At 43.1% G+C, this 12764-nt stretch overlaps 1 long non-coding RNA gene across 4 annotated transcripts in view; it reads left to right on the top strand.

Annotated features, from left to right (window-relative positions):
* The window catches only part of LOC308057083, a 97842-nt gene that overhangs the window by 68095 nt on the left and 16983 nt on the right, over positions 1–12764 (top strand). The window contains exon 3 of one of the 4 annotated variants that reach the window (XR_013925115.1): positions 259–11508. The exons of the other annotated variants lie outside the window; for them this stretch is intronic. This is a non-coding gene — a long non-coding RNA (uncharacterized lncRNA). Of the gene's footprint in view, positions 1–258; positions 11509–12764 lie in introns of those variants that run through there. 4 annotated transcript variants of the gene reach the window in all.

The following is a 12764-nucleotide window of genomic DNA, read 5'->3' as shown; positions in this document are numbered from 1 at the left end:
AACCACAGTCGTAGTTTTAATATGTTATCAAGTTGAGGTAAGCGCTAGATTTCCTTTTAGCTCCTAACATGAAACTCCAGAATGCTCTACATTTATTTACACTCTTTTGGGCCTATTATACTCATTTCTTGATGAAGGTGTATGTAAAAACCCACTGTGTTTGTAAAAAAAAAAAATTTGATCAACAAAAAATGTGTAGGTCCCTCTGAGATGGTTCATAGTAATTGTTTTGAACAGCCCTTTTGCTTAAAATCCTAGTGGTTGCGTAGATTTTACCTTGGTTCTGCTGCTTGAAGAAAACACTGTGTGAATGTATGGGCATATGTAGGAAGAGGTATACCTCCTTATCCTCTGCTCTCTCTGCAACAAAGTGTTGCAGGGGCATTCTTAAGTATTTCACCTTTTCATGGCTTGGACAAGTCCCCTCCAGTTTAATCTCCTTAATCTTAATTTACTTTTGCAACCACTTCCTGCTGCAGAAAAGTTCTCTTCCTTCTCTAACACTGAAAATCTATTCTTTTGCCCCTGCAGGAGATCAAAATAACTATGCTTTTGTAGACCTAGCTGCTGTGCTCAGCTTGGCTCAGCCATGGCTGTCATGAACCATCTGCTATACTGTTGGTGGAGTGAGAGCCACATGCTCCACTCCAAGGCAGGGATGAGCATACAGTCAACAACAACAGCAACAGCAAAAAATCAGAGAAACCTCAGATGATGCTGGGGAGTGCTATTTGACTTGTTAGAGGATATCTGCATGGGAGGCTGGCAGCTGCCCTCCACTTTCTTTAATATGATTTTGGGTCTGGCTGGTGTACCCTGTGCCTAGCTGAGGTTTCAGCCCTGAGCACGGGGGCTCAGAGGGACCTCTGCAAGGACGTGGTAGGGAAGGAGGGCTGCACGAAGCAGAGGCTTGCATGAATGGCAAAATGATTGCAAATGTGTGTGTATGGTGTTCACCATTGTTTTAATTTGGCTTTTGTTACTGCAACTTCTTTTCATTCACAGTGCTTTTCCACGGTCAGCACTGCAGCTGCCAACAGTCATTCCTGCAAAATTCTTCTGATTATGGTCAGTGTCAGCAAATACAGTGTCTACAGCCCTTCTATAGCATTTCCAAAAATGTATTAGCCTGGACAGAGGACTAATGGGTCAAAAATGAAAAAATGGTCTGAATGTCAGTCTGAAAAAGCAAAAGCCCTTGCAACCTACTGTTTCATTCCACTCAGCAAAAGCTGCTCACGGTAAAGCGACTGAATCCTTTCCCTGCATAGAGCGTGTTATTAGTTTTCTTTAAAACTACAACCTTAGTCATAGATCACACTCCTGCCTGCCTTCTGCAGTTGTGGTGGTAGGGAGGATTTGTGGTATATCACAAGATGCTGAAATGGGGGAAAAAGAGGGCCTGTTAAAGGTGATGCTGACAAGGTGAGTTCATGTTAGACAGCTGCCATTATATTTTGCAGAGCTGTAGCTCTCACCTGCATTTGGCTCCCACAGTGTTTTTCGAGCAGGCAGGTGATGCCTGTCCCTGCTGTGTCAGCAGAGACCAGGGAGCGGGGAAGACAGGCAGGAGAGTACTGGTCCCATCCCCATCCAAGAGGGGTTTGGGCTCTTGCTGTAATAAAGAAAACTCTCCAACAGCAGAGCTTCTCCAACCCAGAAAATCCTGATAAACAGTGAGTAACAGGACAAGTGGGAAAGAGAATAAACTCCCATGATTACATTGCCTGCTGCTTAGCCTGCAGGCTGTAATCAGTGCATCTCGGTGTCTCAGGCTGGTACTGCTGGACAGGCTGCAAGGGACAGCAGTGACTGGTGTAGGAGGGAGGCAGGGCAGCTGGGGTGAGGCAGGCATCAGCAAGAGGGAGGAGATAGGGAGTGGACAGGGCCAGGGGGTGATGGTGAGAAAGGGGATGGGAGGCATTGATTGGCCTCTGTGGGAGCAGGGGCACAGGCTTGCACACAAGGGATGGTAGGTGACTCAGCATGTGGATCCACCTGGGAGACCTGAACTGGTCTGAAACCAGACCCTGAGTTTTCACATCTTTGTACTATGGTGCACTGTGATATACACTGATGTTCAGCCCCTACATGGCATTTAACCTATGGATCTCAAAGCACACACTTAACCAAGGTACCAAGGCCCAGTTGTCCCAATTATCAAATAAAGGATGAAGGGAGGCAGAACAGCTTATCTCCAGGGCAGAGCTGGGGTTCAGCCTCCTGCTGCCTTAACTACAGCAAGGCACAGCTCTGTGGCTATGGTCACTCAGGAACCCAGGACTAGTCCTCAAAGATATAACCACTTCTTTCTTGTACTTATGTCCTGTTCCTTCACTGCTCTGCTGGCAGCTGCTCTTGGCCAGGGTTGGAGGGAGGTGGTTGGGCTAGTTCAGCACACTTGCAGGACATGTGTCCTTGGGTCCTCATACTCTAAGTCTGAGTGATTTTACACTCACAGAGGAGACATCTATACCGCTGTTGTCAGCTTAAGCGGGTCTACTGCTTGCCGTGTCCATTCCCAGAAGCCCTGCCCTGATGCAGTCCATGAGGCTGGTGGTGCCAGGCACAAGGATTCACACTCAGCACATCCACCAGTGACTCTGGGATAGTAGGACCCCTGTTTTCAGTACAGTATCTATCTTTGCAAATGATCTCTACTTGCCATGAAATAACTGTTTCTTCACATCAAGGAAAACCAGGGTGTGAAGCAAAACATGGCAGCCTGCATCCCATTACTATCATGTGCAAGGGTTTCAGACACACATGAGAAACCATCCAGTCCACCAACTACAGTTAGTCCAACATATCACATTTCAACCCTTCTCTCTCCTATCTGCTATTAAGTTGTATTTATTTTTGCGGGATGATATGCTACTGTGCCTCCCACCTGTGCTGCAAGCTGGGGACAGCTAAACAAAAAGAATGAGATTCAGTGAAAAGAAGTGTCCTCCCACCCATGAACACTCTTTCCTTCCTCTCGGGTCCTCATATGGTTTCAAAAAACCCTCATAGCTTCCTCCATCCTCTTTACATCATATGAGCACCTCCTGGAGATTCAAAGGGACAAACTGTTTGTCAGTGTAGGTCAGCATAGGGAAGGCAAGACTCATAGAAAGTCTAAATATTTTTATTAATGTAAAAAAAGGAAACCTAATCCACCTTACTTTTATTTGTCCTGTTTCTGTTAATGAAAACATATTGCAGTATGTTTCACTGTTCTTTTCATCAGATACTCTTCAGGTGCCTGTGTAACACAGCGGTGACCAGTGCCTTTTTACCATCACGCTGAGTAGTGCATCGATGTACGCTAGAAGGGGATCCTTCCCTGAAAGAGCTTGCTCACAAATATGGCAGAAGGTGGTGGGCAGCAACTTTGTCACCCTCCAGTTACAAATGGGGACCTGAGATACAGCGAGAGTCACCCAAGAAAGGGATTTTATCCTATTGTCCTGAGATCCCATGCCAGCAGCTCCAATGAAGGACCACCCTGTCTCCCATTGCCAACTGTTGCCTTTCCTTTTCTGGGCCAGGGTTCCCTCCAGGTCTGTAGGCCATAAATACCTGGTGGCCTCGGTGCCTGTGGTAAAAGCAGCTCTGGGACTGCACTGAATTGCAGTGGGTTGAGAACCCCAGGACCATGAACAAATGTCACCCTGATGGTTTCACATCTGCATACACCTCCATATTCAACACCTTTGAGATTTGTGGCCTGTAACTATATATACATTAAATACCCTCTGCCAGTAATCCCACTTCTCCCCTGCTTGTGGTGTCTGTTCCCACCCAACCAAAATTAATATCCCCAGTAGCAGGAACCTGAATGATTATCACTGCAAGAGCAATTAAGACACTCAGTTGCCTTTGCTAGAGTAAGCCCCTCTAAAGACATGAGTAAGCAGAAGACAGATACATGGCAGATGTTTATATATATGCACACATGCACATATACACACACTCTCCCTCTCTAATTTCTTGACACATGGAGAGCAGCTACACATGCAGCATGCTTTGTATTGTACGTTAACTTCAAACATAGCCCAAATCAGCCATGGAAATGGCAGCAATTATGGAAAGCTGAAACCAAACAAACTGCAGCAACCTAATAGTTTCAATGGCAGAAAAAATCCCCACATCGCCCAGCTGCAGGAGCTGATAGGAAGACAAGCCTCAAGGCAGCTTATGGTTTCCTGGCTGTCATCAGCTAGCAGCTTGGATACTTGATATAATGAATAATCAGTGTTTGAACTGATGGAAGTGACCTTAAAACATGCTGGGGAGGGAGAAGTTTTCACAGTGTGCATTGGGCAGTGGAAACTGTGGTTTGAATACATTTACATGGTAAACGTTTGTACTATGGGGTGAAATTAAAGCAGGGAGAAAAAAAAGGTTGTAGTCACTATTTTTGTCACAATATGTAGTCACATATTGCCAAGATATGGAGAGAGAGAGACATGAAACCAGAGGACCTCTGTAGATTACAGTAGCAGTTTAAGTAGATGTACATTGCAAGTTATCTTTCTCCTGAGGCCTGTGTTCATTACACAGGTGGCAAAACAAGCTGGTGAGAAGCAGGAGGGAAGGTCTTCAGCGGGCAACTGAGTAAAAGCATTGAAGTTATCCTTTTAGCAGCGCATGACCAGCACAGGGAGCAAGGCTATTCCTTCCTTCCTTCTCTCCCAGAGGGGATGTCAGAGACCTGCCTGATGTTGTGATGGCAGGCCAGGGCTATCCACCTCCACTTGCCTTCTTGTTCACACTGCTTGGTGCTTTGGCAGGGACAGTGGGCAGCTTTCAGTGACCGCTCTCGGGACGCAATGTGGGGTTCAGCCTGTGGGCAGAAAGCCTGGGAGGAGCCCAGGGGTGTCTTTGTGGGGGGCTGAAAGGAGAGGGCTGGCTGGCTTTCCAGGCTGCCTCTGCATCTGCTGCCAGCATCCAGCCTGTGAGGAACCTGGCAGGACTGCGCTCACCTTTTGCCAAGATTTCTCTGAAATTGTATTCCTGAGTTGTCTGTCCTTTTCAACTGGCTTGGTCACTCTCCAAAAGCCAGGCCTTAGAGGGAAAAAAATAAACCCACCATGCAGATGTTACAGCTGGGACAGTTAGCATGCAACAGAGGCTTTTCTAGAATTGAAGAGGCATAAAGAGGCAAAAGAAATGAGGTACTGGCTTGGGGAAGGACTTTTGTCATGCAGCTCTGCTCTTTTCCCCAGAACTTCTGCCTTTTAATTAAAAAAACAACCTCTTGGGAAATTTGGAACATGGACAGGTTTTTTGCTAAGAGACCACCAGTCGCTTTTCCCTCTTCTGCCTCCTTAGTTTAGGTTGAATTTAAAGGAAATAACTTGAGGTTTGGAAACAAATATCTCTAGAGAGCAGCTCAGTACTATGGTATGGAATAAAGCCAATAGCTGTAGAGATCATCTTATTTGAACCGAGGTAGCTAAAGAAAAGCCAGGGAAACCAAACCAAACCTTTTCTATATGCACTGCTAGTGGCCTATTTTTCTACAGCATTGTGTTTTACAATGCAGTACACAGCCACATCAAAGGGATCTAATGTTAGCAGATAAATACAGCCAAGTTTTTAGAGTACTCTGCACTCAGTCTGCAGGCTCGTGGACACAGCTGCCCCACTGTGTCCCCTGCTACCTGCTGCCTGTTTTACTCCTCTGTGATTTGGGGTGTTTTACTCCTCAGGCAAGAAGCGAACACGTACCTCACAGTTACCATGAGGCTAGCAAGCTAGTAGGCCTTTACCAAGGTACCTTGAAGCAGCTGGTGCTGTATAAAATTTGCACTTCTGTTTGCCCAAATGTAGCTTGTTCATGTGCCTGACCACTCTGGCAAAAACATCACTGTACAGGGACAGAAGGGTCTTATTCCTGGTGAGGAATAATGAAGAAAGTAGAGGTCTGCACTGGTACTGGGAGATACTGTGTTTTGCAGAGACATACAACTGCAGTTTCTTTTTCCTTTTCTGCTCTCATCACAGATGCACTGCATCATCATCAAAATGCTTCCTAATGATACCTAGTGGTAACGTTAGAGTCTGTGATGTGCGGCAGGGAAGTTGAGACATCAAAGCCCTCTTCAAATCTCCAAACTGCAGCAGAAGTCGCTGCACCAGTGGAGAGCCATGTTGCTCCATGTCTGTCTCCACTTTCAGCCTGACCAGTCTTGGTTGGGTTAAAAACACAGCCTGAACTCTGTGCCCATCAGACACTCTTAAGTGAGAGTATCTTCACATTGACAGCAGTGGTGGTGATTGATTTGATGAGGACCACAGACCCATTGCAAATGGACTGCATCTGCACTTGCCAAACCTTTGGCCATTGAATTATACACTGTGGTCACGAAGGACCTGATTTACAGGGAGGCTCTGAATGGACCAATCTGCAAAGCTGGTCTGCCTGGTGATTTTAAAGGACTAAAAAAACATTTGAGTCAGCAAAAGAGGAATACACACAAGCAAAATTCCTCTCTGCTCCCCTGGTTTGCCTTAATGACTATTTTACCTCTGTATGGCTGCCCTTGACTTTCTCTGTAAGTAGCGTTCTGTCAGAAAGAAGATGATGTGTTCACTCAAACAGTTGCAAATGGATAAGAAAAGAGAAATCCATATATTCTTCACTTTCTTAAGCCCATCTGCTCAAACATAGAAATGCCCTGGCATAAGGGAGCTTGGTCATTCTGCATCTGGCAGGTAAAAATAATAAAACTAAAATGCCCCGCACAGATGTCTGTAAAAAGTAAACAAAGCAGAAGGATGCAACATGTGTTTACAGTGCAAAAATGTAGAAGGAGGAGCAACTCTCTTCTTGGCCTAGCCTCCTTATCCAGAGGAACAAGGCTGCAGATGCTTTTGCAGGGACATACTGTGCCAGAGGAGACAGTGAGTGACGCTGGGGAAGCTGAACACTCGTTATCTTAATGATGCACCAAGCGTGGAACATTTGAAAAATAGATGTAGTCTTTGGAAAAACCACAGAACAGATGAAAATATATATGCTCATCTTCAAATCTGGTCAAAAGACACAAATCATTCCAAGCACTTCTTCAAAAGTGCTCTTTTTCTCCATAAAATAGAATGCTGCAATTCTTCTGAAAAGCACACAGGAAAACCAAGTGTTACCAGAATGCTATTTTTGTGAAAGCAAGCTTGTTGCTTACTTTACTAAAATCTCATGTTTTCACAAAAATTGTGAGCTTGGCAGGTCTTTCATGAAGTAAATATTTACCTTTCTTACCACAAAATGTCAACACTGCTTTGGGCCTGTTACCTGGATGTTAGTTCATTTTTATTATCTCGGTCAATTTCAAAAGCTAAGAAATGACCACAGTTTAGAACTAAATCTGGTAATAAAAATGAATTAATTGACATATATGTCCAGGCAACACACAGTAGTCTTCAACACTGAATTACCAGTAGGCTCATAATTCTGTCATTAAGCCCATAAGTATATACATAGGCATCTAAATATTTCTTTTAATTCCAAAGCATAGGATAAGGCACTAATTTTAAGTGTCCAGTTTTATTAATGCAGACTTTATTGGATCATCAGTCAGGTGAAGCAATCAACATTAAAAGAAAAGTGTCTGGCAAGCACTCCTGTGAGTAAGCGTGCAGTAGCTGTGATTTGTGGTCACAGGGGTCATCTAATAAGATGCAAAGACATGGAAGCCAGAGATATGCTGAGATCAACTACAAGTTTAGTGAATTTTAACAGGAATAACTATTATCCTCCAATTCCTATGAGCAGCAAATCATTTCGGCTTCACTGCTTATTGCCTTTGATGCTCGTAATTCTCCTGGTAAAAACATCTAGGCAGCCAGTCAGAAGGCAGAAATGATAACATGTGATTTAGGTGATGGGCTGCTCACTTGAATAACAAAAAGGGAGCAGATTAAATTAACATTTTCCAAATAGCTTGAAGCATGAACATAATTCTGCCAAGGCATTTGGTGCATACTTGCAAGTAATACATTCAGGGAAAGGCAGGACTGGTTTGTAAAGTAATTTGCTAAGGAGAAAAAAAAAAGCCTAAGCAACAACTTTATAATGTAATTTAGGGGCTTAATGATGCAGATAAATATCTAGTGGGAGATTTATGCCTGTGCGCTTTTGAAAAATCCAGAAGGATGTCCAATTTACAACTTCAGGTTGCTAAATACCTCTAAGCTTTGGTCTTAGTTTCAAAATAAGTATACCTTTGGCACAAATACCTTGACCTGGGTGAGTGTATATCTGTATAATTCTTGCCAGTCCATACAGGTGTGGGCTGCAATGTGACACACATTCTGCAGCAGATGGGCACATGTCCTACAGTTATAGAAACACCACAGTAAAAGATGAAAAATAGTTTGCCAGAAAAAATAATTCAATCCCTCCAAAACAGCACTGGGGATGTGAATTGGAGGGGGAATCTGTATCCCCTTATAACTTGTAGCATTGCACAGAAAAGACTTGAAATTGTGGCAGGGCTATATGTCAAGGGGGAAAAAAGGAAAACATTTTGTATGCTGTTTAAAAAAAAAAAAACAAAACAGCAAAATTTCTGGTTTTGCAAGAGGAAAACTAGGAGATAAGTAGATCCAGTTGTGTGGATGTGCTAAAAAAACTGAAGGGGTGCAAGGAGATCGTCGCTAGAAGAGTATTTCCTGGATCCTGATTATTTCAACATTGCTTCAGCTAGTCTTTGACACGCAGCTGAGGTAACCTGAATCATGTAATTTAAAATTAAAATGAGTGTCTGTGCAGACGTTCATACCTCTGCCGACTGGACCATCACACAGAAGCAAGCCAACACAAAAAGATCCAAACATTTCCTTTCTCTAATAGTTAACCCTTTAACAGCAGTTTCTTTCAGAAAGGCACTTATGTAACACAGATTTCGTGTAAGGGCTTCAAGGTAGATCACATATACTTTTCCAGCCTCCTGGGAGTTTGTGGGTTTGTGGTTTTTCTGTTTGTTTGGTTGGTTGGATTTGTGTTTAATTTATTTAATTATAAGAAACCTTTCTCCTGCAACAGAAATAGGGTTTTTCCACAACCACCTTTCCTGGAGAGCTGGTCCCTGCCCTGATGAAGTCTGCTAACATCCTCTGGGCTGAATGGGCCACCTCTTCCTCCTGTTCAGTGCCAGAGTCATCCAGATAAGGGGTTGGGTTCTGGGCTGGAGGTGCATTTGCAGCATGCCAACATCTGGAAGTCATTCCCAGCTGGAGTGGACCATGAACACACTAGGCAGACAGGATCCTATAACGTCTCAGCCTCAGCTGCCTCCAATGGCCAGATGATGAGAGCACTGATGACTGCAGGCATGTGCTTTTTTGTTGCTGATTTCTTGTGTGCTCTGCAGACAGCGAGTGGGAACATCACGGGGACAGGGCAGAGATAGAGCATTTTGCTGGTGTGCTGTGATAACTGCCAACTGCAGCACTATGATGACCCTCTTTTTCTCCCGTCTGTTACAGCAACTTGTTGCCTGTTTTCATTAGGGCCTTCTGCTTGGGAAACAACTTTGACCTAGAGCATGTTTACAAGAGGAGCATCAGCTAACACTGTCTAGCCAAGTGGAGTTACTTTCTAAATGTTTTTCTTTTCCAGCTACATTTGGAATAAGAGCAGCATCCCTTAACTCACCAAACAGTGTGAAGTTATTACACCAGCTTAAACTCCACACATCATTGGAAACTCTTGCCAAGTTTCATATAAATACGTGTTTCCCCGTCCACGTCTGTGCTGTCCCATTGGACCAGAGCTGCAAACACAGGAAGTGCGTTGGCCGCAGCAGCTCAAGTTCCACCACATACACGGCAGAGCTGCCTGATGAGCCAGTAGCCCTCAAACACAATGAAACATTTTTCTCACAGTTCCTCCAGGAGAGGGAGGGCTTGGGATATGCCTTCTGGATGTCATCATGGAACAGTGACAGTCTTGAGAGCAGCACTGAAAAAAAATATTACCCAGCGGGTTTTGAAGGCTGCAGTTTGGTGGCATGCCAAGAAATCATTGCATCTTAAAATTAAGGTTCATGACCCTTGTGACCACAGCCACTGGACACATCACCAAATTCAACATCCTTCTCCCCTCAAATATCCTGCAGGAGCCCCCACCTCTACTCCTTCTGCCCCATGCAATGACCTCACAGTTGTGCCTGTGATGGTGTAAGTGCATCCCTGGAGCCAAAGCCAGGGCCCATCACCTCAACAGCCCACTGCACCAGCTTTGGGGATATCTCTGGGGCCACCCTAGCATACCACAGGGGAGCAACAGGGAAAAATACAGGTACTTCCTGCGATCTTCATCCAGATGCTTTGCACAGACAGATGGATGCCTTGTACCAGGTACCTGGAGCATACCTCACAAGCTCCAGCTCTCCACTGGAGCTTGCACAGTGACATGGAGTGCTGCAAGACTATGTAACCCATTTAAAACATAGAGCACCAGAGAAATGCAGCCCCAAAGGCAAAGTGCTGGAGAAAGGAGTGAGAGGGACCAGCTGGAGTCATTGCAAGGAGCTTAGAAATTGGCCTGCTTTATTTTCATACAACTTCTAAATGTTCAGTTTTTTAAAAGTATGCATCCTAATTTCCTTGAAAATGGATGTGTGCATATTATGTTAGCTTTTTAAATGATTAAAGGTTTTTTTACATGCAATAATCTGCTGATTTATTTTGGTTAACTAGTTATATATTTACTGATATTTCCAAGATATGTGGCTGGGTTATAGTAGGTTGAATGAGATTTTTGATGGTTTGAAATACTGAAGTTGAAATGTACGTGGGTATACCAGCTAGCAGCCGTGTGAGAATAAATTAAAATATCATATGTTTCTGATCTAAATATCTACCTTTCAGCATTAGCTTACATCATTTTTCTTTTCTACTTAGAGAAAAAAGAAAGGTAATATTAGACTGAAGCTGCTCCAGAAACTCTTTTGTCAGCTTTTAAACAGATCATTATTCCACATTCATTATTTTAAATTCCTTCTGAACTTAGATTATACATAAATAATAGAAAAATAACTTTCTCTCTCCAAAAAACACTCTGGCATGAAACTCTCATAAACTTCCTAGAGTGTGCATGAGCAATAGCAGATAACATTTACTAAAAGAAAGATTTTAAACGTCTTAGAAATTCTATTATACAATTTCATTGGCAATAGAAATAGGCAAATGCTTTTTAATGTTCTACTTTATCTAGTAATGCAGAAATCAAAGGTATAAATCAAAATAATATGTCTCACTATGGTGTGTTGACATATGCTGTTATTTTAGATATTTACTTCAGCCACTTTGCTTATTAGAACAAGGGTTTTATGACAGTTTTTGAACTAAATTCCCATAATCTTAGTTTACTAGTGTTAGGAACCTAGATAAACCTGTCCAGTTATGTTTTAAAGCAGAGTTTTTTTTCTTTCTGCCAAAGTGAAGGTTTGTATGTCTTATTCCCTTTTGATGCTTCCTCCTTGGACAATGTCAGATTGATACAAGCCTGCACGTCTGATCCTATTTTTAGACACTGATAAACAAAAAGTATTGGCTCATAAATATCTATGTCCAAAAACATATGCTAAACTTGCTTTATTTAAATCATTTTAGTAATTCAAAAAAGGATTTCATAACATGTGATTGAATGCTATTGACTGGCTAAAGGATTCTTAGGTCTAAGTTTTTAAATCGCTTGCTGAAGGGGTTGTCCAAGCTTTTATTTAAGATGAGCAGCAAGCAAGAGGTCTAGTTTTAGCATTGCAAGATTTTGGAAGACTGAAAAAGATTTTTAGCCTAAAGCTTGTTTATTTAGAGCCCAGTGGAACTGAAGTCAGTAAAAATGTGGTAGTATATATAATCCACTGATTTCAATGGCTACATCTTGGATGCAGCATGGAAATTGTGGCTTGGTACTTGAAGCTACTCCTGTAATGTTCCCACTTTTTTAAAAGGAGATGTTCTAACATTCAGACTATTCAGAAGAAAAGGACGGCTATTGCGGAGCAAATGGAAAAGAAAATATGTTTCGGGCATTGGAACAGGCTGCCCAGGGAAGTGGTTGGGTCACCATCCCTGGAGATGTGGCACTTGGGGACATGGTTTAGCAGTGGACTTGGCAGTGCTAGGTTTGTAGTTAGACTCCTAAAGATCTTTTCCAACCTAAATTATTCTAATTCTATAATTCACAGGATTTGGAATTTGCTAGAAAATGAGCATCAGAAAAGATGAGACAGTGAGAAAGTGGCATCAGAAAGTCCAATGAAAAGTTTTGTTTGTTTGCATCATGGCAGTGCCTATATGTGTGGTGTTTTTTTCATAGATTTTCTTGGATTCTCAGTGTTTTGCAGAGTATTTGAGCTAGGTTTAGAAGAGGTTTACTTGTGCTCATTTAGCCTGCACAGTGAAGGATCCTCCTGAAAAACAGTAGTCTCTGCTATCCACCAAGGGAGGCTCAGGAAGGTGAGGAAAGGATGCTGAATGCCTGGGAAAAGCTGGATTCATTATGTGAAACCATTACACACAAAAATGGGACTTGAAATTATGAAGGAAGAGAGATCAAGTGCCTGTAAACAGAGTTGGGGAGGGTCATGAATAAAGAAGTAAGAGAGAGGTCTGCTTAGCTCGGGCTGCTGTTCCCGTTCAGCCAGTGCAACTGAGCAAGGACAAGGGGATGGAGGGGCTAGCAACAGCAGCTGTACCCTCATAGCATTTTAATACAGCTGATCTCTTGCAAACAGCTTCGAGGCTGGCTTGTGTGCCATACAAGT

This window comes from Falco punctatus, assembly GCF_963210335.1.
Source record: "Falco punctatus genome assembly, chromosome: Z".
Taxonomy (NCBI): domain Eukaryota; kingdom Metazoa; phylum Chordata; class Aves; order Falconiformes; family Falconidae; genus Falco; species Falco punctatus.
The sequence above is the reverse complement of the archived record's forward strand: the minus strand, read 5'-3'. Positions and strand labels throughout refer to the sequence as shown.